Raw genomic sequence first — 27,374 nt, 5'->3', positions numbered from 1 at the left:
TTCCCACATCCATCTCCTCCTCTTTAGCTCCCTCCCCAGTGCCCCAGATTGGCTTGGTCAAGGCTTCCTCCCCAGAATCAATGCATGGTCTCCTGTGGGATTCCCTGTCTCCATCTCACCATCGTCAAAGCCATCTTCTAAAACACAAATCTAAGCTAATCACTCCTGCTTCAAACCCTCCAGTGGCTCTCCAATCATCCATCCACTCACCAACCACAGCAGATACTTACTGAGTGTCTATTATACAGAAGGCACCACACTAGACACTGGCTCCTGGGGTAGCTCACATTGCTTTTAGTCTCATGGGAGAGGGGAGAAGAAAAGAGAGGATTAGCTCCTAGGGAGAGTACAAGACATTAAGTTCTGAGTTCATAGGAGGTGACTTAGCCAGAAAAGCCTTTCTAAGCAGCATGATACTCTAAGATCAGGAGAAGAGAGAGGGGCAGCCAGGGAAGAAAGGAGTTTCTGCCTGTGGAAACAATACATTCAACAGGCCAAATGCCAGATAGACAGAGAGTGAGCACCTGTAAGGAACTGAATGTGAGGAGGGTGTGACCAGAGAGGGGACAACAAGAAGCTACAGAAATGTTACCGAGTCCATACTGGCTCTGCTCGCCACACGAGAGGCCAATGAATTGGAGATGAGGTGTAGAGACAAGAAATATGACTTTATTCAGAGGCCTGGCTGACCGAGAAGATGGCAGACTAATGTCTCTAAACAACCATCTTGTCGGGGTCTGGATGCCAGTTTTTTTTTTAATAGAACCAGAGAGAGAAGAGCTGAGGAACTCAAGTCAAAAGGCAGAATAGAGAGGGAGAGACAGTAAGAAAGTAAAATAAAATGGGTCTTCAGTCTTGCAAAACATCTCCGGGAAGGGGTGTGTCAATCTCTTCTTTCCTGCAGCCTTCACAGGTGGGCAAGGTCAGATTATCTGTGATTATCTGTGAGCTACAGATTGCCTGTGAGCTGCAAAGGCACTCACAGTCAGGCAGAGGGACAGGGTCCTCTGAGGCAGGCCATTATGTATGATGATAATAACAAAAGCAATGAAAAGCAAGTCAAAGAAACAGTTCCATCATGGAGTCAGAATTAGCTTCTCCCTGGAACAGGAACTGCTGACTAATTAGAAGGAGCTGAGGACAGTCAGGGACAAATCTGAGATGTATCTCAGTGCTTGGTCCTCATATTATTTGTTAAAATGGATGGATGCACGGAGAGGTAGGTGGGTTCGGTGGATGGACAGAGGAGTAGGTGGATGAATAAGATGGGTAAATAGAAGGATAAGGGGGTAGATGGACAGATGGGTGAGTAAATGGGTGGAGAGATGGGTGGGTGCATGGATGGATGGGTAGAGGGTTTTGAGGTCAGGTGCTGGGACGGACGATGGAAATATCATTAACTCATTAATGGAAACAGAAAAGTGAGAGGGAGGAATCATTATGGCCTCCTCTTCAGCCTGTGGCATCTGTTTAAGTGACCTGAGCTGGTTGCAGAGGATCCTGCTTTGTCACCCAGGCCTCATCACAGCCAGCTCTCCCTTCTGCCACTCCCAGAGGAAAGGTACCCCTCCATGGAAATTGCATTTTTCCAGGAGTGTCCTCTCTACCTGTACTCCACAGAAAGCCTGCTCCCCAAAAATCAAAGGCACAGTGGGTGCATGGTGTTCTGTAAATGGGAACGTGTGGCTGGGACAGATGGACCAGGCCATTCCAGGGAAGAGCCCTCCACGTGCCAGGAACATTGCTGCACATTCATCCTCTCTCTCACCAGCACCCATTTTCCAGATGAAAAAACTGAGGCTGCTCAAGATTCTAAATCCGTGGGGGGCCCTGCGGAGCTTGCAGGCACGAAAGCCTTTTTGTGTCTCCCTCTTTCTTGTAGGCCAGCCTCCAGCCTTCATGATCTTCCCTTAGGTCCGAAGGGCAGATTTGAACAGTTGCTAATCAAGAGAGGGGCAGCCAAGAAACCACCTGAGGCAAGATTATATGGGAGGAGAGAAGCTCATCATCATTAGGAGACTGACCACCCAAGATGAAGTTAAGGGAGTGAAGGCAGGAGAAGAAGGGGACAACAGAGGATGAGACGGTTGGAAGGCATCACCGGCTCAATGGACATGAGTTTGAGTAAACTCTGGGAGATGGTGCAGGACAGGAAAGCCTGGCGTGTTGCAGTCCATGGGGTTGCAGAGAGTCAGACACAACTGAGCGACTGAGCGACTGAACAAATGAACAACGACAACAGGCCCTGCTCATACCTAATCTTATCAGAGACCTCACCCTTGAACCACTGATGAAAAACCCTTCATCAAATCCTCTGGGGCTGCCACACATAGTTTTTCACGGTGAGAGCCCCCAGTGTCCCTCTTTGGCAAAGTAATACAGTTATCCGTTTGTGTGTTGTGGTAGTCACTTAGTCGTGTCTAACTCTTTGCGACCCCATGGACTGTAGCCCACCAGGCTCCTCTAACTGTGGGATTTTTCAGGCAAGAATACTGGAGTGGATTGCCATTGCCTTCTCCAGGGGATCTTCCTGTCTCAGGGATCGAACCCAGGTCTCTTGCACTGCAGGCAGATGATTTACTGTCTGAGCCACCAGGGAAGCACTTTCTCCTTTTCTACTTCATCCAAAACTCTGTCTCCACGATTCAATTCAGCACCAGTGTATACAGAAGTTGAGCTTTCAGCAATAATTACATGATGTAAGCCAGGGCTTCCCTGGTGGCTCAGTGGTAAAGAATCCACCTGCAATGCAGGACATGCAGGTTCAATCCCTGGGTCTGGAAAATACCCTGGAGGAGGAAATGGCAACCCACTCCAGGATTCTTGCCTGGAAAATGCCATGGACAGAGGAGCCTGGCGGGCTACAGTCCATGGGGTGGCAAAGAGTCAAACTCAACTTAGCAGCTAAATGACAACAAGAACAAATGATGCAAGCCAGGTTTTGAGCTCAGATTGGTCCACGCTTTCCTTTACACCGCACTTTCTGACCATCACAGTTGTTACAGAGCAACCACCCCTCACTTCCAGGCTTTGCCAGGCTCCAGTTCACCCAGATGCCACCTGGAGGCCAACAGGCTTGGGCCTGGGCTAGCTTCACCCCCGCCCTCCCCGCTCCTCACCACACCTGGCATGCCAACCATCTTCTCACCACTCAAGGTAAAGAACCTACTGTGTGGCCAAGGCTTGGATCCCCAAGGTAGAGGGGATTGGGACAAAGAATCAAAACACAGAGCCGCTGCGTCTGCCTCACGTTACCATTCAGCTAAGAAACTGAGGGGCTTCCCTGGTGGCTCAGTGGTTAAAAACAAAAAAACCCAGCCTGCCAATGCAGGTTCGATTCCTGGGTTGGGAAGAGTCCCTGGAGAAGGAAATGGCACCCCACTCCAGTATTCTTGCCCAGGAAATTCCACGGACAGAGGAGCCTGGTGGGCTACAGTCCATGGAGTCGCAAAAGAATCAAACACCTCTTAGTGACTAAACCACAACAAGAAACTGAGACAGTACGTGTGAAGCAACCCAAAACCTCATAGAGGCCTCCGAGGACTTGAACATCCAAGAGCAGTTCAATCCCCAAAGGCAGGAAGGGCCTCTGACTCGAGCTGGGAGCCCTATGCACGTTCTAGGCCAAAAGTGCTGAGCTGGTGCATAAACAGCGGTCTAATCTGTCACCCGTCTCTTCTGAGTGGTGGCTTGATGGCACACACACAGTTACTCATGGGCTGGGCAGCTCTGCTCAGGGAGCCACCAGCACAGCGAGCTGGGGGATTTCCTGCATGCCCAGCTTCCCTTCCCTTTGGCTGGTCAAACTTCCACATGCTTTAAACACTTCCTAAAAGTGCCCTTTTCAGAGGTCGTTGATGTCTCCTTCTGGGGCAGGAGTAGAATCAGACTGCATTTTCCCCTTAGTCCCCAGCTTTTCCCTAAATAGCCTCACTCCAGCAAAAGCAAGGAGACAACCTCACTTCTAAAGCCCTCGTCAATGTTTAAACATTCAATTCCATCGGGAGCTCACAAAGGCACAGTGAGTCGGTGGGGCCGGCACTGTGAACCTATTTCACAGAACCTGAAGCCCAGAGAGGCTAACCTAGTTGCTCACGTCCATACAGTAAGTTGGGTGGATCTGAATCCAGAGCCCAGACCACTGGGCACCAACCTGCTGCCTTTGAGCTCTTTCCATCATAAATCACAGCAAGGAATGCACTTGACACATAGAGACACCAGAGACACATGGACCCAGAGCAGTACTTACCTTATCACTTGTGATGCACTCGGATCATTTCTACTCTATTTTGTTTTTCTAAGGGTCGTGAGCTGATAAATCGATTTCCTGACCTGCTCTTCTGTCAGGATCCCACCCCTGTCTGCCCAGGCTCCAGACCCCAGGAAGGGGACGGCCGCTGCTGCCAGGTGGGGAGGAGCAGACAGCGAGGCAGGGAGCCGCAGCCTCGGGAGATCTGGGTCCTCTCCGACTCTGCGGGCCCGCCTGAGCTCAGCCCGCAAATCTCCACCAGCCGGCTTCCTCCGGCGCTCGCAGAGGAAGGACCCCGCAGCCAGGACCCAAGCTCCCCCTCCCGCGATTTCCCGAAGGCCACGCCCCCGACAGGCCACGCCCCCTAGCTCAGTCTCGAAAATCCCAGCGGGAGGCTCTGCCCATTCCCGAGCTGAGGCAGGATCATGTGAACTCAGAGCTGGTGTCAGGCTGGGTGGCTGTGAGGAAAGCTCGCCCACCACAGGATGAAGGCGGCTGGACAGGCGCCCTGAGCCTGCCTTCCATACACCCCAGACATAGTGCGCGACCTTGCCGAGAACCCTAAAGCCTCCATTTGGGGCACGGACCCCAAGGACTTGGGGGGATTCAGGAGGAGCCGGGTGTGCTAATGGTACCCACCCAACCGCCTTTGAGCACCTGCAAGACACCAGGAGATTCAGGATGCTGAACCCCTGAGCCAGAGGTCTTGACTTGAGCCAGACAGGCTGACGCTCAGATAACTAGAAAGTATCACAGACCTACCTGCCAACGCAGGAGACTGGGGTTCAATCCCCGGGTTGGGAAGATCCCTTGGAGGAGGAAATGGCAACCCACTCCAGTATTCTTGCCCGGAAAATCCCATGGACAGAGGAGCCTGGTGGGCTACAGTCCATGGGGTCGCAAAGAGTCGGACACGACTGAACGATGAAACAACCACCACAGACACAAGAGGGAGAGGACAGCAGACACGGCGGAGGAAGCTGACTGTTTCCACTCCACCCCCAGGCTGTCACCCTTCAGAAGCCAGCATCTGGGTCAGTGGGGCACAACTACATGAGCAAAAAACTGGGCAGCTTATGACAAATAACACCACTGCCCGGGCCCCATCCCAGATGAATTAAATCATATTTTCTGGAGGTGAGGTACCAGCCTCGGTGTTTTTAAAAGCTCTCTGGGTGGTTCCAGGGGACAGTCAGGAGGAGAAGCGCTGAGGTGGGAGCGAGGGGGGTGGGGGTGGGGGGTAACTTGTTCTGCAGATCAACAGAAGGAGGGCATTGGAGGAAGCCTCTGGGTTGTGAATAAGGTGGACATCAATGTTTTGTTTTTGATGTTTATATATTTGGCTGTGCTAGGCTTCCCTGGTGGCTCAGATGGTAAAGAATCCACCTGCAGTGCAGGAGACCAAGGTTCGATCCCTGGGTCGCGAAGATCCCTGGAGAAGGGAATGGCTACTCACTCCAGTATTGTTGCCTGGAGAATTCCATGGACAGAGGAGCCTGGCAGGCTACAGTCCATGGGGTCCCAAAGAGTCTGACACGACTGAGCAACTAGCACTTCACTTCAGATCTTAGCTGCAGCATTCAAGATCTTCAGTCTTCATGGTGGCATGTGGGATATTTAGTTGTGGCATGCAGAATCCAGTGCCCTGACTAGGGGTTGAACCCAGGCCCTGACTCACTGGAAAAGACCCTGATGCTTGGAAAGATTGAGGGCAGGAGGAAAAGGGGACGACAGAGGATGCGATGGTTGGATGGCATCACCGACTCAATGGACATGAGTTTGAGCAGACTTCGGGAGATTAGTGAAGGACAGGCAAGTCTGCAGGTGTGCTGCAGTCCATGGGATCACAAAGAGTTGGACATGACTTAGCAACTGAAAAACAACCCTGCATTGGGGGGCCCAGAGTTTTATCTACTGGACCACCAGGGAAGTCTCAAACATCCATGTTTTTAAACAGCGTGGCCCCGAGCAGGGAGCAAGCATGGGGCTCTGGCTTCATGGGGTCTTCTGGCTCTCAGGACCATTTCCTGAACTCCCTCAGCCCAGCAGAGCTAACAGGATCCATGGAGGTGACCTAGCCCAGTCTCTTCCCTTTACAGATGGGGAAACTCAGGCCCAAAGGGGCAAAAGCTCTAGATACGTCTTACTAAGTGATAGAGCCATGAATCTCCAAATGGTCTGCTGTGCTGTTTCAGTTTAACCTCCTCTCTCTGTGGTGTCTCCTTGGAAGTTGATTGGAAGAACACTGCTGGAGCCAGAAAACCAATGTCCACTATGGGCGGGGGACATCGGGGGGCACTGAGGATGTGCATTCTCTATTTTGTTGGGTGATTTGTGATTTCATCTTCTCTAGGAAGTGAACTGGTACAGTCCTGCCAGGAGGCTGTACTGGTAGGGGGCCCAGCAAAAATGCCCCTCAGTGGGGCCTGGGCCTCCAAGCAAATGCTCCTCCTCTGTCCAGTACAGCAGAAGCCTTGTCACCGAGCAGCAGTGTGTGCGGACACAGAGTGGAGGAGTCTGTGGGCTCTTCCTGATGCCATATGAAAGGAGGTGGGGAAGGAGTGCAGGATTGACCTAAGGGTGAAAGTCTGGCTGCCCCCAGGGCACACCCAGCAAAGAGAGCCCCCCTGACTCTTTACAGGGTGGCCCAGCCTAACAGGATGCACACACACAGGCTGTCTATACCATCAGCATCCATAGCTGCAGGACCACTGATGGCAGTGGGTACCCTGCTTTCGCCAGGGACCACCCCCCCCCCTTCCTATTGGGCCTTTGGAACTGCAGATGGAGAGATGACGCTGACTTCAGATGAGTGAGCCCAGATCCTCTGTGAAATGCCCGCTCAGGAAGAGAAAAAAGAACCTGTGTGTATTCTACTTTGGTGCTGATGTTTTTTAAATATAAAACAGGAAAGAAGGACTAGAAACCACAATGACATCAAGCACCAAGCGGTGGCCTGATGCATCCTACAGACTCCATCGTAACCTCAGTCCCCCTGCAACTTCTCCAAGTAAACCTACAACCAAGTAAATGCAGTGAGCTTGTGATTAAAATACAACCTCAGGAGAAGACCACCTCTCCCCATTCGGACTTCTCTCCTTAAGCCCAAAGTGGGCAGAATGTCAGAGCTGCCACTGATGAGAGGCGGGCATCTGGTGAGGGGTGAGAATGCCTGAGTCCTCTGGGATGCTAGGGCTGCCTCTGTGGCTCTTTCCTGCCTAGAAAGACATAAGGGCTGAAATTGGGCCAGGCTTGTCACCTGAAATCATTTGCTCATTCTGCTCTTCCAGCCCCATGAGAGCAGTCATGAAGCACTGTAGACCCACTGGGATGACAGCCCTGGAAACCTGGATGAGCCCCGTGCTGTGCTGTGCTTAGTCGCTCAGTCGTGTTCGACTCTTTGTGACCCCACGGATTTAGCCCACCAGGCTCCTCTGTCCATGGGGATTCTCCAGGCAAGAATACTGGAGTGGGTTGTCATGCCCTTCTCCAAGGGATCTTCCCAAGCTAGGGATCAAGCCCAGGTTTCGCGCATTGCAGATGGATTCTTTACCATCGGAGTCACCAGGGATACCCAGGATAAGCCCTGGGCATCCCTATTGTGTCCTCAGCATAAACACCTGCTTCATGAACCTAGAGGCTTGGAAGGGCTGGTGGACTTTCCTGGGCTGCTCTAGAGGTCACCAAGAGGGCCCCAGGGCCCCAGACCACAAGGCCTTTGGGCATCTACTGCCGACTCCCTAGAGGTCCAGACAGCCTGGGAGTCATCAGAGGGAGGGTTCTGGAGTGGGCCCTGAGCTGGTGACAGAATGCAAGTTCCTCCAGCACATGACAGTCACACAGTGCTGGGGTCCAGCCCCGGTGGATCCAGGGAATTCGAAGCGAGGACGGTGTCGGCGAGGACCAGGAAACAATTGCTTAATTAAATGTTAATTAAGGATATAAAGAGTAATAGAATAAGGATAGCTCAGTGAGAAAATTTAGTGGAGAAAAGAGGCTGAATAATTCAGCCAGAAGGTGAAAGATAATGGGGGAAGGGGTAGAGTCATGCAGTAAGCCAGGCTTTCTTCCTGTAAACTTATCATATGCAAAAGTTTAGGTGATTTGCATCATCTTCTGGCCCAGAGGCCTGTTAACATCTTAAGACCCTTTCTTCAGAAAACTTATTTTTCTCTAAAGGTGATTAGTCAGGTGCCACCCTCCAAAAACATTAGATAAAGTTGCATTCCTACAGGGCAAAAGTGTGGTGGGCTATAACAAGAAAAAAAATTAACTCAAGGGTCCAAGGTTACAAACATTAAAGCTACTACTTACATTCCTATACACCAATTATATTAATCAATACACTGCCAGGGACACAATAGGTAAGGGATACGGAAACTTAGCAGCAAACATTGGCCCAACAAGTGAAAAACCCTTCACCAATACAATTTCTAATCAATCTTTTAACTGCTCAAAAGAATCTGTATTTAGACAGTTTAGAACATCTCATGCCTCTCATGGTTGGGAGGCTCTGAACAATCACATGTGGCCAGAAGAACCTATTCAGGAGAGAGATGGTGGTGGGGGACAGCCCCCGTAAAGTCAGAGGTGTAGGTGAGAACACAAGGCAGTAAAGTAGACAGACTCTGGTTTTGGGGGGTTGATGCTCGAGAATTTCCAGGGGGACTCCTGAGGCTCGATCCCGCCTTTGCGTATGCCGAGCCTCCTTCCTCATGACCTTTGCCATGGGCGGAGTTCCTCACGCTGGCTCCCGGCAACACGGAGCGGTTAAGAACAGAAACTCTGGGCCAGACTGTGGAGGTTAAGTCCCCGTGCTGCTACTGTCTGACTATGTGACCTTGAGAAACTCCATTCCTGGATGACCAGTTGGCACTTGTGAGAATCAAAGATGAGGTCCAGCAAGTGCCTGGCACTTAGTAGGTCAATGGTAGTGAGGATGCAGTGATGATGAGACTGGTGGTGGTGATGGTGATGGCCCCACTCCCTCGAGCTGGAAGGTCCTGCCCCTCCATCTGAGTCTCCCTAGAGAGGGTGAAGGATGGGCAGGCCAGCCTGGTAGGATGCTTGTCACGGTGTGTACCGTATTCCCCACAGGTATTCTACTGAATGGGGCTAGTTGGGGTAAAGGTCTTGGAGGCTCCCCAAGGGCTCCAAAAAATAGAAGAACTCTCTATCATGAGATGTCTGCTGTTTGACTGCAGGGACGACTTGTGCACTGAAAACTGGTCTTGGCCTTCCCAGCCTCACACTGCAGCACACACCTACATCAGAGGAGCTGATGCAAGGCTTCGCACTGCTGCAAGTTCCAAGTGGCCAGGTATGAATTAGGATGGCTTCAAGGACCAAGAGAAGGACAAGGAGAGAACCTCCCGTAGTGCCTGGCTCTGCTGCCCTCCCTCATGGGGTCAGAAAAGAGGCGGGAGCAACTCAGGATCAGGGAGCACAGGAAGTGCCATTTTGGGAGCACGTGCTGAGTGCCTTCCAAATGTCTCCCGTTTTAAGCTTCACTTCAACTCTCTTCGATAGGCAAGGCAACTGAGACTCAGAGGGGGCCAGCATCTTGCCCAGGGTCACACAGCAGGCTAAACGCAGAGTGGTTTGACTCCAAAGACAGGGCTCTAGACTAGCTTCCTGTTGCTGCTGAAACAAATTACCACAAATTTAGCTTTAAGACAACACACGTTTCTTACAGTCTGGTGGTCAAAAGTGGGTCTTAAAAAAATAAAGAGGGCTTCCCTGTTGGCTCAGTGGTGAAGAATCTGCCTGCAGGAGACATCAGTTTGATCCCTAGTCTGGGAGAATCCCACATACCTTGGAGCCACTAAGCCCATGAGCCACAGCTACTAAACTCTAGAGCCCAGGAGCCACAGCTACCGAAGCCTGAGCACTCTAGAGCCCATGCTCTGCAACAAGAGAAGCTACTGCAATAAGAAGCCTCCACACCACAACTGGAGAGTGGCCCGCACAGCAACTGAAGACCCAGCACAGCCAAAAAGACATAAATAAAATTATTCAAAAAAATAAAAAAGTTGGGACTTCCCTGGTGGTCCAGTGGTTAAGACTCTGTGCTTGGAAAATGCAGGGGAACTAAGGTCCCATATATTGCGAGGTGTGGTCAAAAAAAAAAAAAAAAGGGTCTCGCTGGGCTAAAATCCAAGTGTCAGCAGGCCTGCCTTTCTCCTGGAGGGTATGGGGAAAACCCACTTCCTTGCCTTTTCCAGCTTCTAAAGGCTTCTGGCATCCCTTGGCCTGTGCTCCCTTCCGCTTTCAAAGCCAGCAGTGGCAGGCTGAGTCCATCTGTCATCACACCACACTGACCTCCCTCTGCTCTCATCTTCACATCTCCTTCTCTGCCCCCCCAGCCCTCTCTTCCTTTTAAGGACCCTGTGATCACACTGGGCCCACCTAGATAATCCAGGACAATCTCCCTATTTGAAGGTCAGCTGATTAGCAACCTTAATTCCACCTGCTGCCTTAATGTCCTTTTACCATGTAAGGTAACATATTCACAGACTTCAGGGACCAGGAACTGGACATCATTTGGGGGCCATTATTCTGTCTACCACAACCCCCATGTTGTACCTAAGGCCCTGTGAGCAGCACTTCTCAAATGTCACTAAGTCTCGTCTGACTCTTTGTGACCCCATGAACTGGAGCCCACCAGGTTCCTCTGTCGGGGTTTCCCAGCCAAGAATACTGGAGTGGGTTGCCATTTCCTACTCTAGGGGATCTTCCCCACCTGCATTGGCAGGCAGGTTCTTTACCACTGAGCCACCAGGGAAGCACCCCCCCACCCCACCCCCAGCCCCAAGAAGCTGCACTTTGAGCAATTCCCTTGGGTTTTTCTGACACACACCAATTTGAGAACCACTGTTTTAAGGGTGACTCAAATGCCACTTCCTCCACACAGCCCTCCTTGACACCCACGGGATGAGCAAACCTCCCTCCCCATCCCATCCCATGGCATTAACCAGAGCCTTCCTTGGGTTCTTTTCATCCCTCCCTGGCCAACTTGCCCTTCGGAGTGGAGATGCCTGGGTGTTTGATCACTCTGCCTGCCAGGGAGCTAGGACCAGAGCTCCTCATACAGACAGAAGGTGGCCTGTGAGGTCTGAATGATAAATGGACACAGGACAAGGGCACTGGCGTGGGTGGTTACGTGCTCTGAGCTTACCACAACACACAAGGCACTGTGCTTCCATAAGGCGCCTTGATAACTCCACACAGCAACCCCGCCAGGAAATTATTACTATCCCACCAAAGAGACCCAGGATCACCCGGCTGGCAACGGGCAGTGCTGGGATTCAAGTCAAGGTCTGAATTAATTGTATTTTAATAATTCCCCAGGCAGTGCATGGGAACTTGTATGACTATGTCTTATGCCCATCTCTCCTTCCAGACAGCAAGCTCCATGAGAAGGGAGGAGCTGGGTCTATTTTGTTTTCTGTTGGAGAGAAGGTGGTTCAGTCCAAAAGAAAGAAAAGAAAGTGAAGTCGCTGAGTTGTGTCTGACTCTTTGCTACTCCATGGTCTGTAGCCTACCAGGCTCCTCTGTCCATGGGATTTTCCAGGCAAGAATACTGGAGTGGGTAGCCATTTCCTTCTCCAGGGGATCTTCCCGACCCAGGGATTGAACCCGGGTCTCCACATTGTAGGCAGATGCTTTACTGTCTGAGCCACCAGGGAAGTCCGAAAGGCACAACAAAAATGTGTTGAACGTTTGAATGAATAAATGAATCTAAACTCCGTTTCTTTCTGCAGTCCGCCTGGAAGGCCAGCGTGGCTGAAATTGAAGTTGCTGCTGCTGCTAAGTTACTTCCGTCGTGTCCGACTCTGTGCGACCCCATAGACAGAAGCCCACCAGGCTCTCCCGTCCTTGGGATTCTCCAGGCAAGAACACTAGAGTGGGTTGCCATTTCCTTCTCCAATGCATGAAAGTGAAAAATGAAAGTGAAGTCGCTCAGTCGTGTCCGACCCTCAGCAACCCCATGGCCTGCAGCCTTCCGGGCTCCTCCGTCCATGGGATTTTCCAGGCAAGAGTACTGGAGTGGGGTGCCATTGCCTTCTCCAAAATTGAAGTTAGGAGCTAGCAAACTGGGGAAAGCAGTCAGGATATGGGATGGGGCAGCAGGAAGAAGGTTGGTTTTGACTCCCGGGGCATGTGTGTGCGTTGGTGTGTGAAACGCATTACAACATAAACCCAAAAGACAGACTCTGGTCTCTCTTTGGAGAATCTGTGGTCTGTCTGAGAAGGTCTGAGCTGTCTGGGCCATCCTTCCCGTTCTGAGGCCAGAGCACAAACCACAGGCCACAAGGTTGCCATGACAACCCTCCCTGCACCTGCTTCTCCCATCAGCTTCCTGCCTTTAGCCCCAGAGTGCTCCAACCCATCAATTAATAACCTAATAATGTCTGACAACAATCACTCCAAACACCCAGGCAGCAACCCTCTTGAGAAACAGACTTCTCCAGGGAGCAAGAGCTACAAAGATGCTCAGTCAGCCAGGGCCACCTGCTAAAATCTAGTTTTCTGAATTCAAATGACTCTCTCTGGCTTCTTCCTCTTGTTTTAAGGGCATGGGGTTGGTAGAGCTGATGACTGAAGCCTCAGAGGTTCCAGGGAAACAGATTCTAGAGAAGCTGCCATGCAGCATGTCTGCTCCCTCAGCCTAGAATCAGATCCAGAGAAACTGATCCTGACCAAATGGGCTCTGGGATAAGGCCCTAGTCATGGATGGTTGTATCCCTGCTAGTCTTCTCCTAGGAGAAGCCTATGTCTTCTGCAAAGATTAATTAATTTGTCACCATGGCATTCAGAAAAAACAACAAAACAAAGGAAAGACTTTCAAGTTGTGGTAGATTCAAGATGGTTAGAAATTATGTGATATTCTTCTCATGAAGAGATATGTCAGTCCCCTCCCCTTGAATCTAGGTGGGCTCTGTGACTAGTGACCAATGAAATGATCCAGAAACCATACTGTATCAGCTTCTGAGTCCAAGTCTAAAGAGACTAGGGGCTCCCTCTTCCTGTCTCTTGGGATAGTAGCTCTTGAAACCTAGATGCCATGCTGTGAGAAAGCCCAAGTAGGCTCAGAGAGGCCCACTGAGAGGAACCTAGACCCTGGGCTACAGACCCAGCTGACAGCCAGGATCAATTGGGTTACCATACAAGTGTGTGATTTTTGGAAGAAGACCCTCTATCCCCAGCTGGGCCATCTCAGCTGATGCTGCAAGGAGTAGAGATAAGCTATACCCACCAAGCTGTGAACAAATTGCAGATTCGTGAGCAAAACAGGTGAGTTATTTTAAGCCACTATCTTTTGAAGTGGTTTTTGGTGTAACAAAAGATAAATGGAACATGTCTTTTTTTTCCCCCTGTAAATCATGAAAGGGCTTTTTAGTGTGTGAGGTGGGCGTAATAATCTCCATTTTCCACATTAGATACTAAGGCTCAGTTTGCTGACAAAGGTCCTATAGTCAAAGCTGTGGTTTTTCCAGTAGTCATGTACAGATGTGAGAGTTGGACCATAAAGAAGGCTGAGGAGAAACTGATGCTTTTGAACTGTGGTGCTGGAGAAGACTCCTGAGTGTCCCTTGGACAGCAAGGAGATCAAACCAGTCGATCCTAAAGGAAATCAACCCTGAATATTCACTGGAAGGACTGATGCTGAAGCTGAAGCTCCAATAGTCTGGCCACCTGATGCAAAGAGCTGACTCAGGGAAAGACTGAGGTGAAGAGACCCCGATGCTGCGAAAGACTTAGGGCAGAAGGAGAAGGGGATGACAGAGGATGAGATGGTTGGATGGCATCACCAACTCGACGGACATGAGTTTCAGTGAGCTGTGGGAGATGGTGAAGGACAGGGAAGCCTGGTGTGCTGCAGTGCATGGGGCTGCAAAGAGTCAGACACGACTGAGAGACTGAACAACAACACTAAGGCTCAGAGAGCCAAGGTATCTTGTTTGAGACCAGCCCGATAGGAAGGATGAAACTGTTTTCCACTCTTTATTTGCTGTTAGATGAGTCTTCTTTCTCTACAATGTGTGCTGTACCCAGAAGGGTGCAATATAATAGTAATAACAAGAATACTCAGAGTATACAAGAATACTTCCTAGTGGTCCAGTGGTTAAGGATCTACCTTCCAATCAATGCAGGGGATATGGGTTTGACTCTTGGTCAGGGAATTAAGATCCCACATGCTGCAACTATTGAGCCGGTGCATGCTAGAGTCCACGCACCACAACCAGAGAGAAACCTGCATGCCCCAAGGAAGATCTCAAGGGCCACAACTAAGACCTCATGCAGCCAAATAAATACATAAATATTTAAAAAGAAGAAGAAGAATACTCAGAGCTAACATTTAGGGAGGACTGCAAAGCTTTCAAGGCAGGATCCTTACCTGCACGATCTCATGCTCTAGGAAGGATACTCTATTATCATACTCATTTCACAGATGGTGCTACTGAGGCTTAAAAGGCTTAAAAGTAGTAAGAGCTCTAAGTGGAAAAGCCCAGATTTGAACTCACAATGTCTCGTTCTGAAACTAGGCTCTTGTGGGCAGATAATTCTCATCTGTACAGTCTAAAGCATCCACACTGCTCCAGCCCTGCTTCCTCTGTTAGGCTCAGGAATTCTCTTCTCTGCTTCCTTCTTCTGGAAACTCATGTGCGTTGGTGGGCGTGGGGGGTGAAGCCAAACCCTAACCATATCATCTCAGCTTCGCAGAATTTCAAACCATTCCCGTATCTTTTTTTGTCCTCACAACCCTTCTGTGAAGTGGCAGCTAGTAGTCATCTCCGGTTTACAGAGGCCCAGCCACAAAAAGTGACCTTCCCAAAGCCACACAGCCTCTGGCTCCAAGTTAGTGCTCTCTCCTAGGTCCACCGCTAAACCCCAAAGAGCCTTCCCGCTCGCTGCGCGGTTCTCCAGCTCCAGGACTAACTGGGCCGGTTTCATTGCAGACCGGGGCCCAGGCCAACCAGCCACCCCACCTGGCATTTATTCGGCCAATCGCGGGCAGGTTTTCCCCTTCCTCGGTGGCAGGGGGACTTATTCTGGCCCCTGTAATCCCGCCCTATGCTTGATGGAGCTGCCCATCGCGGGAGAGGAACCGCGCGTAGATATGGGGCAAGGCAAGGAAAGCCTTTGTGGATCACCTGTGCCTTCCAGCTCTAGAAGGAGAAGGGTTAGCTGTCTGACTTTTTTTTTCGCGGGGAGGGGCAGGCGGCCGGGGAGGGCAGTAATTACCAGGTGGCCACGGAGCTAGCCCAGGGGGTGGCGGCAACCGCAGGCAGACATCCTGCCGGGCAGCCTCGCAGCTGCCGCTCCTGCCCGCCGCCTTCACGCACCCGCCGGGCCCCCGCTCTTGGCCTCCCCGCGCGCACGTGGGGCCCGGTTGACCCCCACCCTCTCCGCGCGCTCGCGGGCCGCGCGGCGGGCGGCGCGGAGCTGGATGCCCGGAACCCGGGGGGCGGCCGCTGCCCGCACGCGAGCCGGCGACCCCACCGCGGTGGCGAGGAGAGGAAAGGCTCCTGGGATGGGGGCACGTACCTGCGCTGCGAGAGGCCGGGGCGCAGTCACCCGCGTCCCTCTTACAGCCGGCGCGCCGCCAGCGGGGTGGACACTGCGTCGGCGGCTGCTGATGGGGGTGGTCGCGGGAAGCCGGCGGCCCGCTTCCCGGCCAGACTCTCCTCCTCCTCCTCGAATTTGGAGCCACAGCGTGCCCCTATCTTCCCTCCCCCAGCCCCTCCTCCCGCCCCCGTCGGGCACACCCATTCTGGCCCCAGCTCCCTGCCTTTCTCTGCGACCACAGGCTTGGCGCCGGCCGGGAAGAGCCGCGGTCGGTCGCGCAGACCCGTCCTGGAGGCTCAGCTCTCTCCCGCCCTCGCTACTATCCTGCCCCGGGGGACAGACTCCCGAGCGGCCAGCGGGGGGCTCACCCACCCTGGCCCGGCTGTAAAAGCTCAAGGGTCCTTCTCCAGCCACATCAGGAATCCCTAGGTAAGGAGAGTCCCTGAAACGACCTTTCTGTGCTGTTCACCTCTGTGTCCCCAGCACCATGACATCAGTAGCCATCCAGTAGATTCAGGGTCCCCTGGCTGTCAAGGCCTCTCTCCACCGCGCAGGGACCTCAGAAATGAGGCCCAGATAGAGGGGTCGATGGGTTGGCGGGGGGTGGGGGGTGGGTGGGGGTGGGTGGTCTGCACTTAGGTTTGCTGTCTGGTGGATCCCTACACTGGTGCCTTAGACCGCCTGAGTGTGCCTGCAGGAGGGGTGGCCAGGGACAGCTCAGAGGACTTCCTATTGGTTTTGTTGAGAATGCAAGGAGGTTTCAGGGCCCTTTGCCCCACAAGCTTCCAGACAAAAACATTAATAGTCATAACTCTGGGCTTTTGAGTATTAATACTTACTGGGTGCCAACACTGCTGTAAGTACTTAAATGCATGAACTCATTTGGTTCTCACTGCTCTATGAGATAGATACTCTTATTCACTCTTATTATCCCCATTTTTGGAGAAGGAAATGGCAACCCACTACAGTGTTCTTGCCTGGAGAATCCCAGGGATGGCGGAGCCTGGTGGGCTGCCGTCTATGGGGTTGCACAGAGTTGGACACGACTGAAATGACTTCGCAGCAACAGCAGCAGCAGCATCCCCATTTTATGCATAGGGGAATGAGGCACAGAGAGGTCAAGTAACCTGCCAAAGGTCACTCAGTCAGTTCAGTCGCTCAGTCGTGTCCGACTCTTTGCGACCCCATGGACTGCGGCACACCAGGCTTCCCTGTCCATCACTAACTCCCAGAGCTTGCTCAAACTCATGTCCATTGAGTCGGTGGTACCATCCAACCATCTCATCCTCTGTTGTCCCCTTCTCCTCCTGCCTTCAATCTTGCCCAGCATCAGGGTCTTTTCCAATGAGTCAGCTCTTCACCTCAGGTGGCCAAAGTATTGGAGCTTCAGCATCAGTCCTTCCAATGAATATTCAGGACTGATTTCCTTTAGGATTGACTGGTTTGATGTCCTTGTAGTCCAAGGGACTCTCAAGAGTCTTCTCCAACACCACAGTTCAAAAGCATCAATTCTTCGGTGCTCAGCTTTCTTTATGGTCCAACTCTCACATCCATACATGACTACTGGAAAAACCATAGCTTTGACTAGACTGACCTTTGTTTACAAAATAATGTCTCTGATTTTTTAAGTAGAGGCAATGAAATCCAAACCCAGGCAGGTGAGTCCAGAGCCCTCATCACCACCTGCATCCTATCCCAAGCCACCCCTTTGCTGGCCCCTCAGCATCTTCTGCTCTTTCACATCTGCGCACCTTACCTCCTGTGTCCCTGTCCGCTCAGAAGACCTCCTGTCCTGCCTCCTGGACCCTTGCCCCAGTTTTAAGATCGGAAATTCACCTCCCCTATCAGGTCTGCTTGGCTGTCCCAGGCAATTTGTGCTGAGTCCCTCTCCCTGCTCACTTGGCTCCCTTCCCAGCATCCCTTGCACTTCCCATTGGGGTCACTGGCCCACAGCCATCGCTCTGCAGGACCCTCATTCCCTGCCCTGTACCTAGCTGAGAGCAGGGCATTTTGTTCCTGTTTGTGAACCGAGTGTCTGGGACTGGTCGCTGCAGGAGTCCATTGAAGCTCGTGTGGTTGGTGGGTCAGATGGATGGTTGGGGGTTAGGGATGGCGGGCAGTTGGAGTGCAGGCAGAGGAGGGATAGAGGCAGTCTGATGGCTCACCTTCTGCTAACTGTTCTGGGGGCTCAAAGTTCCACACTTCATGACTGAGCTGCTAGGTGAGCCCCTGGAAGGAAATGAACTGTGGGCAGGGGAGCAGGGAGAGGCAAGGCATTTTGCTTTTCCTGTTGGGCATGTGCCCAGCAGGCTCTTCTGCTGGTCCTCATTTTGAAATTCCTTCTTGTGAAATCTTCACAAATGGAGTCTTCTGGATTAACTACTCATGCCACAAAAATGCACAGATAAACTTTTTGAAAGATTGCCATACTGAAAGTGGTTGTGAAGAGTTTGGCTTGGAAAGCCAGAGTGCCTGAATTCCAGAGTGTGAATTCTGTCTCTGCACCTATTAGTAGGGTGACCTTGGACAGATCCCTGGACTCCTCTGTGCTGGGTTCCTGGTGTGTGAAATGGGGATGCAGCTTCAAAAGGAGGTTGAGGTGACTGCATGAGTTAAATCAAGCCCTTAGCTCAGTACCCGGCACATACTAGGGTTCAGTAGATGTTAGGTGTTATTGTTGTTTACTCCAAATACCCTCTTATATATAGCTGTTATTATGGTCCATTCCAAATACCCTCTTGGTTCTTACCCTTTGAATACTGTGGTTTTATTCTCTGCCTTTCGCAGATCAGGAAAACAAGTTTCAGTGAATTGCCTAAGGCCACTCAGTTCTGGGTGTCTGAGCCTGGCTGTGAAGCTGCTTCCTGCAGCAATTACATTATGCCTCATCCTATCCCTCCTGGATAGAAGCGGGGTTTAAAGCCCATCATCAGTTGCTAGGTCAAGGATTCTGACTCTCAGGGGTACAGTGCTTGCGACGTAGAAAGTTTATTGTAAAGTGAATCCTGCAAGGGCTGCCATATTGCCCATTTCCAAGGGTGGGAACACACTGTAATCTATCAGGTGGGGGCGTCTGGAGTGGGGCCGTATGGCAGTACTCGGTGATCCCGTCTCCCTGCTTCTCTTTTTCTAGCCTACAGTCTCTGTTTACAGATGTCCAGACATATCTGGAAACTTTCACAGTCTTCAATTAAAACAAACTCCATTTCAACTCACATTTCATTTTTTAGTGTGATAGAACAGCATGGTACCTATGTTGTTATTTAGTCGCTCAATGGTGTCTGACTCTTTGTAACCCCATGGACTATAGCCTGCCAGGCTCCTCTGTCCATAGGGTTTTCCCAGGCAAGAGTAATGGAATGGGTTGCCACTGCCTTCTTCTGGGGATCTTCCCAACCCAGGGATCAAACCTGCCTCTCCTGCATTGGCAGGCAGATTCTTTACCGCTGAGCCACCAGGGGAAGCCTTCATGGTACCTATACCGCTTACTTAAAAATCCAGAATAGTCCTGTGGAATAGGGGGATGGGCACCTCTGGCTCTCCCTGAGAAAATGCTAGGTTTGGAGAAGCAAAGAGATTCATTGCACCGCCTGCAGAGTCAGTGGCTTTTGGCTAGACTTTACTGTGTTTCTTGGTGTCAAGATGTCCAGACCTTGGCAGGGTCAGCAGAATTTGTAAACAAAATTTGGCATTGGCCATATATAAACAACAAAGAGCCCATTTAGTTAAAACGAGGCATGTGTTGTTTTCCAGAGCCTTTTGGGACCTAGAGAATGGTAAATTATGGCCCATGCTCTTGGAATGCGGATTTGAGATGCTGTGCTAATAACTGTGTTTCTTGCCCACAGAAATCCTCTCCCACATTGGGCTGGGCTCCAGAGACGTGGTCAGAATTCCTCCATAGCTGGCACAAGTACCGATTATGTCCATGTCTTCTTTTCCAGTCTCTTGTAGGTTTTTGGTCTTGGCACTGGCGTTTTCTGCTGTCAAGCCCAAGAAGCGTGCAGCAGGGACTTAGAAATGGCAGCTGATGGAAAGCATGGAAGAGCTGGTTGTCTCAGGCTGGAAGTGGATGGAGGACTTTTTATTGGCCCGTGCAGATCCATTCTTCACCCTTCTCCATCCTACTCTACTGATTATATCACAGGGTTCCCTCACTCTCTGGCTTCTCTGTTAGGTTGGGCAAGCGGAAGCACTCACTGGGGTCAGAGGGTCACCGGAGACTGGGATCAGGGGAGTTGGGGGCACTTTAGACTGGTCGCCCCCCCTTTACTGCACTCATCAGCTCCTGTTGGAGTCTCTCTCCTGTGCTGTTCACCCCCTTCCTCCTACAGGTCTGGGGACAGTAACAGCTCCCCAGAGATGCTAGTCCTGGGGTGCTGCACCATCCTGCATTGTTCCCTTAATCCTCCCCAATCCCTTGAAAACCATCCCTGGGTCACCCTCTCCCCAGTCACCCCGCCAGAGTGGCCTCTTCTTTCTGCCAAGACCCTGGCTGGTACAGATGCAGGTGTTTCTAGATGTGTCCTCATGGTGAGCTCATGCTAATGGAAGGATGTGTGCCTATTTAGGAATGTGTATAGACTATTTACCTTAAAAAAAAAAAAAAAAAGATACCATTTTTCCAGTTCCTTCTTCCAATTAGCACAGCTGGCCAGCCTCAGAGGAAATCTCTCTTTATCCCCCAAACGACGGGATTGAGTCCCTAACTTCCTCACTTGGCTCCGACACCGGCTCATCTCCGCCCAGGCCTCCTCTTGCAGACTCCCTTGCCCTGTGCTTCCTGTTGCTGGGAGCTTCCTAGCTCCTCCTTAAGGTGGGCAACTTTCCTTTCGAGAAATACTCGTCACTGCGGAATCCAGCAACTCCCAGGACGGTTTCAGGCAACAAGGGGCTGGTTTTTCTGAAAATGATCTTTCCTGGCAGCAACCACACGCCAGCAGGCTTGGACCTGAGTTGATTAATCAGTCGACCAGCCTGATTAATGCCACACTGTTGCTTCTGCTCCCGCTCAGATCATCTGTGGGCGCTCAGACAGTATGTGACTAACCTGGACACCCGAAGGCAGGAAGCTCTGAGCTCAAGTCCAGTTGAAGCATTGGCACATACATCTGGAGAGCTGGGGAACCCGTGTCACCTTCCCAGCTAGGCTGTGGACTCCTGGAGGAGGCCTGCAGGCTGGGCTTGCTCAGGCTGAGTTGGGAGCATCTGAATGTCTGGGTTCAAATCCTAAATCAGTTGTGCTCCGGTTGTTAGAGCTCTGGCAAGTTACTCAGCCTCCCAGAGGTTTCATTTCTTCTTTAAAATGGGGTTAATAATGAAGGTTGGTGTAAGAATGAAATATAATGGTGCTCTCAAGAAATCTGGTTGACCTACAAAGTGGGAGCCCAGCTGCGCAGGTGCAAAGGGAGGAGGTTACACTGAGAAGGGACAAAAGAGGACTTGGCCGACTGAAGTGGAGTGAGACAGGGCAGGCTGGGGTTGACCAGCTTCCTGCTCATGGAGAATAGGTAAAATCCTGGCTCTTCACACTGGCTGTGTGACCTCAGAAACTTACATGACCTCTCTCTGCCTCAGTTTCCTCATCTGTGAAATGGGGATAATAACAGTACCTCACAGAGTTGTTGTATTAAATGAGTTAATATGAAAAAATCTTTTACAACCATGCTTACCTTTAGTGGGTGCTCAATAAATGTTAGGACACCCTCTTATCCAGTGCCTGTAGAAGGCTTAAGTGTGTCTCTCCAGTTCAGGTTCCACAAACTCTTCCAGACTTATCTGTCTGGAGCCCCTAAAAGGAACCCTTGGGAGCGTACTTCAACTTCCCTGGATAAGCTCAGGTGCCTCTGATGGGGGGTGAGTGTTAGGCTGGGGAGAAAGGGCTGAAATGAGAGAGAACTGGCAAAGAATTTATAGTCTATGTGATGTCTCACCCAGAAAGTCTTGGTGAAAATTCTCCCTCAGTGTTGGGCTTCAGACCTTGCCTGGGCTGCTCCCAGGCTGTCGACTCATCTCCTGGGTTGATCATGGTGCCAGAGAAGGTAGCCTCAAAATTAGGAGATGCTCCCTGGAGCCAGACAGCCTGGGTTCAAACCCCAGCTCAGCCTCTTGCCAAGTTATTTAACCTCTTAGGGCTTCATCCATGAAGTGAGGTGGATAAGACTGGCATCTTTCTCACAGAATATTGGGTGATGTGCTCTGAACAGTTCCTGGCCGAGCTTAAATGCTCGGCAAATGTCAACTATTGTTAATATACCACAACCTGCTGTGTCCTCTGCCTACCAGGGGACAGCTATTGTAGTAGCCAGAATAAGGGTCTCTTTCGAGGATGCCCACGTCCTAATCCTCAGAACCTATAAATATGTTGCCTTACATGGGGAAGGGGGCTGTGCAGACGTGATAAAGTTAAGTATCTGGAGACGGGGAGGTTGTTCTGGGCTATCTGGGTGAGCCCAGTGCAATCACAAGGGTGAAAGATGGAAAAAAGATGGAAGAAGAACAGGGAGAATGTCAGAGTGGCGCGGGGCGGGAGAGACTGGACCAGCCGTTGTTGGCTTTGAGGATGGGAGCTGGCCAAGAGCCGGGAAATGCAGGCCACTTCTAGAAGGTGAAAAAGGCAGTGGAATGGATTTTCTCCTATAGCCTTCACAATGGAACTCAGCCATGAATCCCATTTCTGACTTCTGGAATTGTTAAGATAATCAGCTCGTGTTGTTGGAAGTCACTGAGCTTGTGGTTAGTTTGTTACAGCAGCAATGGGGAAGTCTTACAGCTGCTGAGGCAGATGCATCCTTGAAGGGGGCACCATGTGGAGTGACTCTGCGGTAGTTATTGAGCACCTGTGGCATCACCCCCTTCTTCTCGCCTTCTGGACATGTGGGGAACACACTGGACTCTGGAATTGAACTTCCCCTGGGCATAGGCACTGCCAGGGATGGACTATTAAGAGGCAGGATTGCCTCCTGGGGAACCCTCAGCAGGGCCTTGAAGGATGGAGCATGCTGAGTTTGACAGGAGGAAGAGAAAGGCAAGGCAAGGCTGGAGGCAGCCCAGTGGGATCAAAGTCAAGGAGGTCAACCTACATATTCATTCATTATTCATTCATCTGTGCATTCACCACCTGTGCTCCAGGCCCTGTGGGGGGTACCTGGATAGAGGAATGAGTCAGACAGACCTGGTGGAAGCCAATATGCCACTGCGATAAAACATGACAAGCCTTACAGCAGAAGGCTGGCTTGTAAAGGGGGCATATCTTTGGGCTCTGTGTGATACCCTGCACTCAGCAGGTGCTGAATGATAGGAATTTAGCTATGTAAAGATTGCTATTCCCAGTCCAATTCTATCCTAATCCATTTTATTACACGAAGGAGAAAGTCTCAGGTGGGTGCCATTATGTCCCAAGCACCACTTTAATTCTTGCTATGCTTCCTACGTGGCTCAGTGATGAAGAATCCGCCCGCCAATACAGGAGATGTGGGTTTGATCCCTGGTCAGGAAGATCCCCTGGATAAGGACATGGCAACCCATTCCAGCATTGCCTGGGGAATCCCATGGATAGAAGAGAGTCTGGAGGGCTACAATCCATGGGTCCAAAGAGTCGGACACGACTCAGCAACTAAACAGCAACAACAATCTCCCTTTCTAACCTAGAGAGTCAGCCTCAGGTGTATTCTGCAGGTAACAGGTGCTAATTCAAGTTTAATACCACTGATTCTTATTTAATTACCTTCCTTTTGTGGCCAGGGGCACTGATTTTCCACTTCTGGGAGTAGAATACAACTTCTATTCAATTTTTTTTAATGTAAAGTATAATTTCCGTGGTGGTCTAGTGGCTAAGACTCTGGACTCCCAACGCAGGGACATAATAGTATAATAGAACCATGAGTCGAGGGTTCTTTCTCTTGCCCTGGAATTGACCACTGGGGTCCAGTTGAGGACAAAGAAGCACTAAGTGTCCCTCAGTGATGGATCTGACTCTCCTTCAGAACCTCCCCATCCTAATCCCCACCCCTAACACAGGCACACTCAGTACTGGGGAGGGCGGAGTAGGAACTGGGATCAGAGGTGAGCAGTGATTGGCTGTGAGATTCTCCAAAAGTCTCCTAGAGCTGGAGGGTGGGGCTGCCACAGGGAGAGGAGCCCAGGGGACGAGGTCTGCTCTGGCAGGGGACACGCTAATCTGCTCAGGATGCCTTTTGGGAGAGGAAGAGAAGAAACCTGGAGAGAGACAAGAGGCGGCCCAGTGGACAGTGAGTGGCCTAACACCCTCCAATCGTCATGCAGGGTTGTGTGGCTGAGTGGATGAGGAGGAAAGAAGCTGACATCTCTCAGGAGGACTGTCTAACAGTGGGGTGGGAGCCAGGAGCCATGGAGGAGATGGTGCTGCAGCCAAGGCTCCCACATCAGGGATCTGGCCAGCAGGGAGGCCCCAGTGCACCTCTGAAGAACTCTCGTCTTGTGCCCCTGAGGGGGCAGCAGGGCCAGCGCAGGCTGGCCGGTGAGAAGAGATGACCAAGGGCAAGGGGACCTCGGGTGGCAGGCTGCATCATGGGACACAGACGCCTGTCCCTCTCTCTCCTGTCCCCAAGGCACTGAGGGAGCCAGGCCCTGGAGGAGTGGAGAAGGGCGGGGGGCTGTCCTCTTTTTAGAATGTGGGTTCTTAGACCCTCTTCGTCCTCCGCTGGAGACCAGTTGGGGAACCTAGGCGTTATTCTGAGGTATCAGGGTTTGGACCCAAGGTAACAAAAAAAGTGATGGCCTCTGCCCAAGAAACTGTGGAGGAGCACAGGGGAGATCTGAAAATAGAAATGGCAAGCTTCAAGTTTCTATTACTCTGAATAGAGGTTCTGCAGTAACCCAGTCTCCAGAGTAAACTATTCAAAGGAAAACAGCATAAGGGACTTCCCTGGTGGTCCAGTGGCTAAGACACCACACTCCCAGTGCAGGGGGCCCGGGGTTAGTGCCGCAACTAAAGATCCTGCATGCTACGACTAGGGGAAGAAACGTTCAAAGGGAAAACATCACGCATATAATAACATGGAACTTGAATGGCTGAGTTTTCGAAACTCTGATTCAGAAGGGAAAACTGGCACTGACACAGCAACTACAGTACTCTGATAACAGCTATGATTGGAGGGTGATGGGCAGGAGGAGCCACACTGGGAGCCCAGTGTACAAAAAGCATCTGATCAAGAGGAGGCAGTCAGGGTAGCCCTCCTGGAAGAGGTGTATTCTAAGCTGAAGTCTGCAAGGGGGGACTAGGAGGTATCTTGGGAGTTCTCCCAGTGACTGGTATGCGTGGTGCTGTGGATACAGAAGGGGCCCTTTGAGTACTGATGGTGGGGATGGGGGGCGGTTTCTAATTAGTCCAGGAGTGTATTGCTGGGGGGCAGGTGTCCCTTAGTTAGCTTAGTCATCTGGCGCAAGAAGGAGAAGCAAGGTGTACCTCCCACCAGTCACTTCTTGAATTTGAGTCTGTCTCCCCAGCTAGAGTGTGAGTGGTCTGGGCAGGAACCAGCTCCCTCCACCCGGGGTTACCACTTAGCTGACAGCCAATGTGCTGGACTAGAATGGATGTAAAGATCATCTGAGACAGTTGCAGGGGATGACGCCTCTGAAGCCAGGCACCAGCAGGCGTCACTAGATGGCAGTTGGCCCCTACTCACCTCCCTCTCAGGAAAGCGCCCAGCCTGGGACTGGGTCCTTGGACTCCTCTCCCAGGGCTCAAACCGACCCCCTTCCCGAGCCCCTCCCTCTTAGCTGCAGTTACCCAGGGTCGGGCCATGCCCTAGGGGAGGTGGACAGTGTTAGACTTCGAGATCAGCCTCCAGGGTCCCTGGGCAGGGCAACCCGCTCTGGCCCGCAGCACCCCAAACGCCACCCTCGCGGCACGCCCTCTGGGCGGTAGGACCCTGGACCCCCAAAGCACTATCAATTTGGACCCCGGAATGATAAGGACCTCCCTCCTGGCCTTTCTCCTCTCTCCACGCCCCCGGCGCCCCCCCCCCCCCCCCCCCCCCGCCCCCAGGCCTTTGTCGGAGACTGGATTTTGCATTTTCCTTTCCAGGTGGGCGGCGGGAAGTGGGGGTGGGGCACCGGCCTCACTGAAGGTCGGTGGTTTACTCGGCCGGGCGGCAGCCGCTGTCCTAGCCCCACCCGAGCCATCCCGGCGCACTCACCTCTCTCGGGTCCGGGTGCCGGAGGCCAGGCCGCGGGTCCGTCCCGCCCGGCTGGGCCCGACGCCGGCGGGCGGGAGGAAAGGACTGCCGCGCGGCGGCGGCGGGACCCGGGTCCGGCGGGGGCGTGGTGTGGACCGCGCTGCGCTCGGGCTCCGGCTCCCGCTCGCCCGCGCGTCGCGCCGCCACCTGGAGGCGGAGGAGGGGGCGGAGGCTCGCGGCGGCCAGGGCAGGGTGCGGCTTCCCGGAGGGCTCCTCAGGGCCATTGCTGTCCCGTGGGGAACGCGGAGGGGCCCGGGGGCTTCTTCTCCACCTGCTCATTTGGGGTCTCTTGCGGGTAGGGGCAGTCGGGAGCAGGTGGCCCGTTTGCTTCTGCCAGAGCTCAGGCTGCGTGTGTCGTGTGACTTGGTGAACTTGACCTCGGTGGGCTGGGCCCCAAAGCCCGAGTTTGGGAACGGCATTTCTGAGCCCTGCCCCAACCCCCACCTCTTTTCTGGTCCCTGCCAGGACCCTCCCTTTCCCCACTCCCCACCCCTGGGTTCCTGCCCGACTTCTTGTTGTCCACTCTGCCCCACTTTACAGATGGAGAGGTCCCCCATGCTGTCAACCTCCCCAGGCTCACTCCTGCCCTAGCTCCAGGGAGAAGGGCAAGAAGAGAGAATGGAAGAAACGAGAAGCCGGAGGCAGCCTCCAGACTTGACCCGAGTGGCCTCTGTGTGCCCTTGTGCGGAGGAACACTGCGAGGAACACTGCGCACACCTGCGTCTCTGCCAGGACGGTCAGCTCTGCACACCAGCTGCTCTGCTCTTTGATGTTCCTCCTTCTTGGCCCATTCTTCTCGGTTGTTCTGTCTCTTCCGCTTTTCAGCCCATCCCTTAAAGGCGGTGCTCTCAGTGGTGCACTGAGCCAACCTGTACTGACCTGTGAGAGCAGGTTAGTGAATTTCCCGGAATTTTCCAAGCCAGTTGTTAAACAGGGCCATCATTAAAAATGAGTTTATGTAAAGCTGCGAGTAATTTATGTTAAAAGCCATAGTAATAAATACTCAAAATGTGTCTCTTCTTAATTATTTTACTGTTACCTGTGCTTTTCAGGTTATTTGCACCTGTTTCCATCTGGCATGAATATGTTACAGGGTACACTGCACGTCTCCTTCTGCCTCTGTGGTTAGTAACACCATGGCTGCAGCTTGAAATCAGCCACGGCCGGAGTATTTCTGCCACAGAAATTGGCATGTGTTACCAATCAGGGCTTGATTTATGTCTTCTGCAGTGTCTAGACTCTCTAGACTTGATTGAGAAAGTGATAGGAAAAATGTGAATAGTGCAGATTAAATTTAGAGGTGTATCTTGGGTGAATATAGTATGTAGACTATA

General features: G+C 52.0%; 1 protein-coding gene and 1 long non-coding RNA gene across 6 annotated transcripts in view; one reads left to right on the top strand and one right to left on the bottom strand.

Annotated features, from left to right (window-relative positions):
* GPR68 (G protein-coupled receptor 68) overlaps nucleotides 1–26,843 on the bottom strand; it is a 38,457-nt gene extending 11,614 nt beyond the window's left edge. For 2 of the 5 annotated variants that reach the window (XM_086363239.1, XM_086363235.1), the window contains exon 1: nucleotides 26,002–26,585. The gene's annotated coding sequence lies outside the window, so the exon portion shown is untranslated. Of the gene's footprint in view, nucleotides 1–4,249; nucleotides 4,522–15,802; nucleotides 16,072–26,001; nucleotides 26,586–26,757 lie in introns of those variants that run through there. The other 3 variants (XM_086363237.1, XM_086363236.1, XM_086363238.1) reach the window with 3 other exon arrangements.
* On the top strand, nucleotides 15,304–27,053 carry LOC147349135 (uncharacterized). The gene is made up of 4 exons (XR_015149476.1): nucleotides 15,304–15,437; nucleotides 16,065–16,252; nucleotides 19,768–24,072; nucleotides 26,581–27,053. It is a non-coding gene; the product is annotated as an uncharacterized LOC147349135 (long non-coding RNA).
* The last annotated feature ends 321 nt before the right edge of the window (nucleotides 27,054–27,374 follow it).

The sequence above is a fragment of the Bos grunniens genome, chromosome 21 (assembly GCF_055505025.1).
Source record: "Bos grunniens cultivar Pamir isolate PY7600 chromosome 21, Bosgru_T2T1.0, whole genome shotgun sequence".
NCBI lineage: Eukaryota > Metazoa > Chordata > Mammalia > Artiodactyla > Bovidae > Bos > Bos grunniens.
This window is presented reverse-complemented; position numbering and strand designations above follow the sequence as displayed.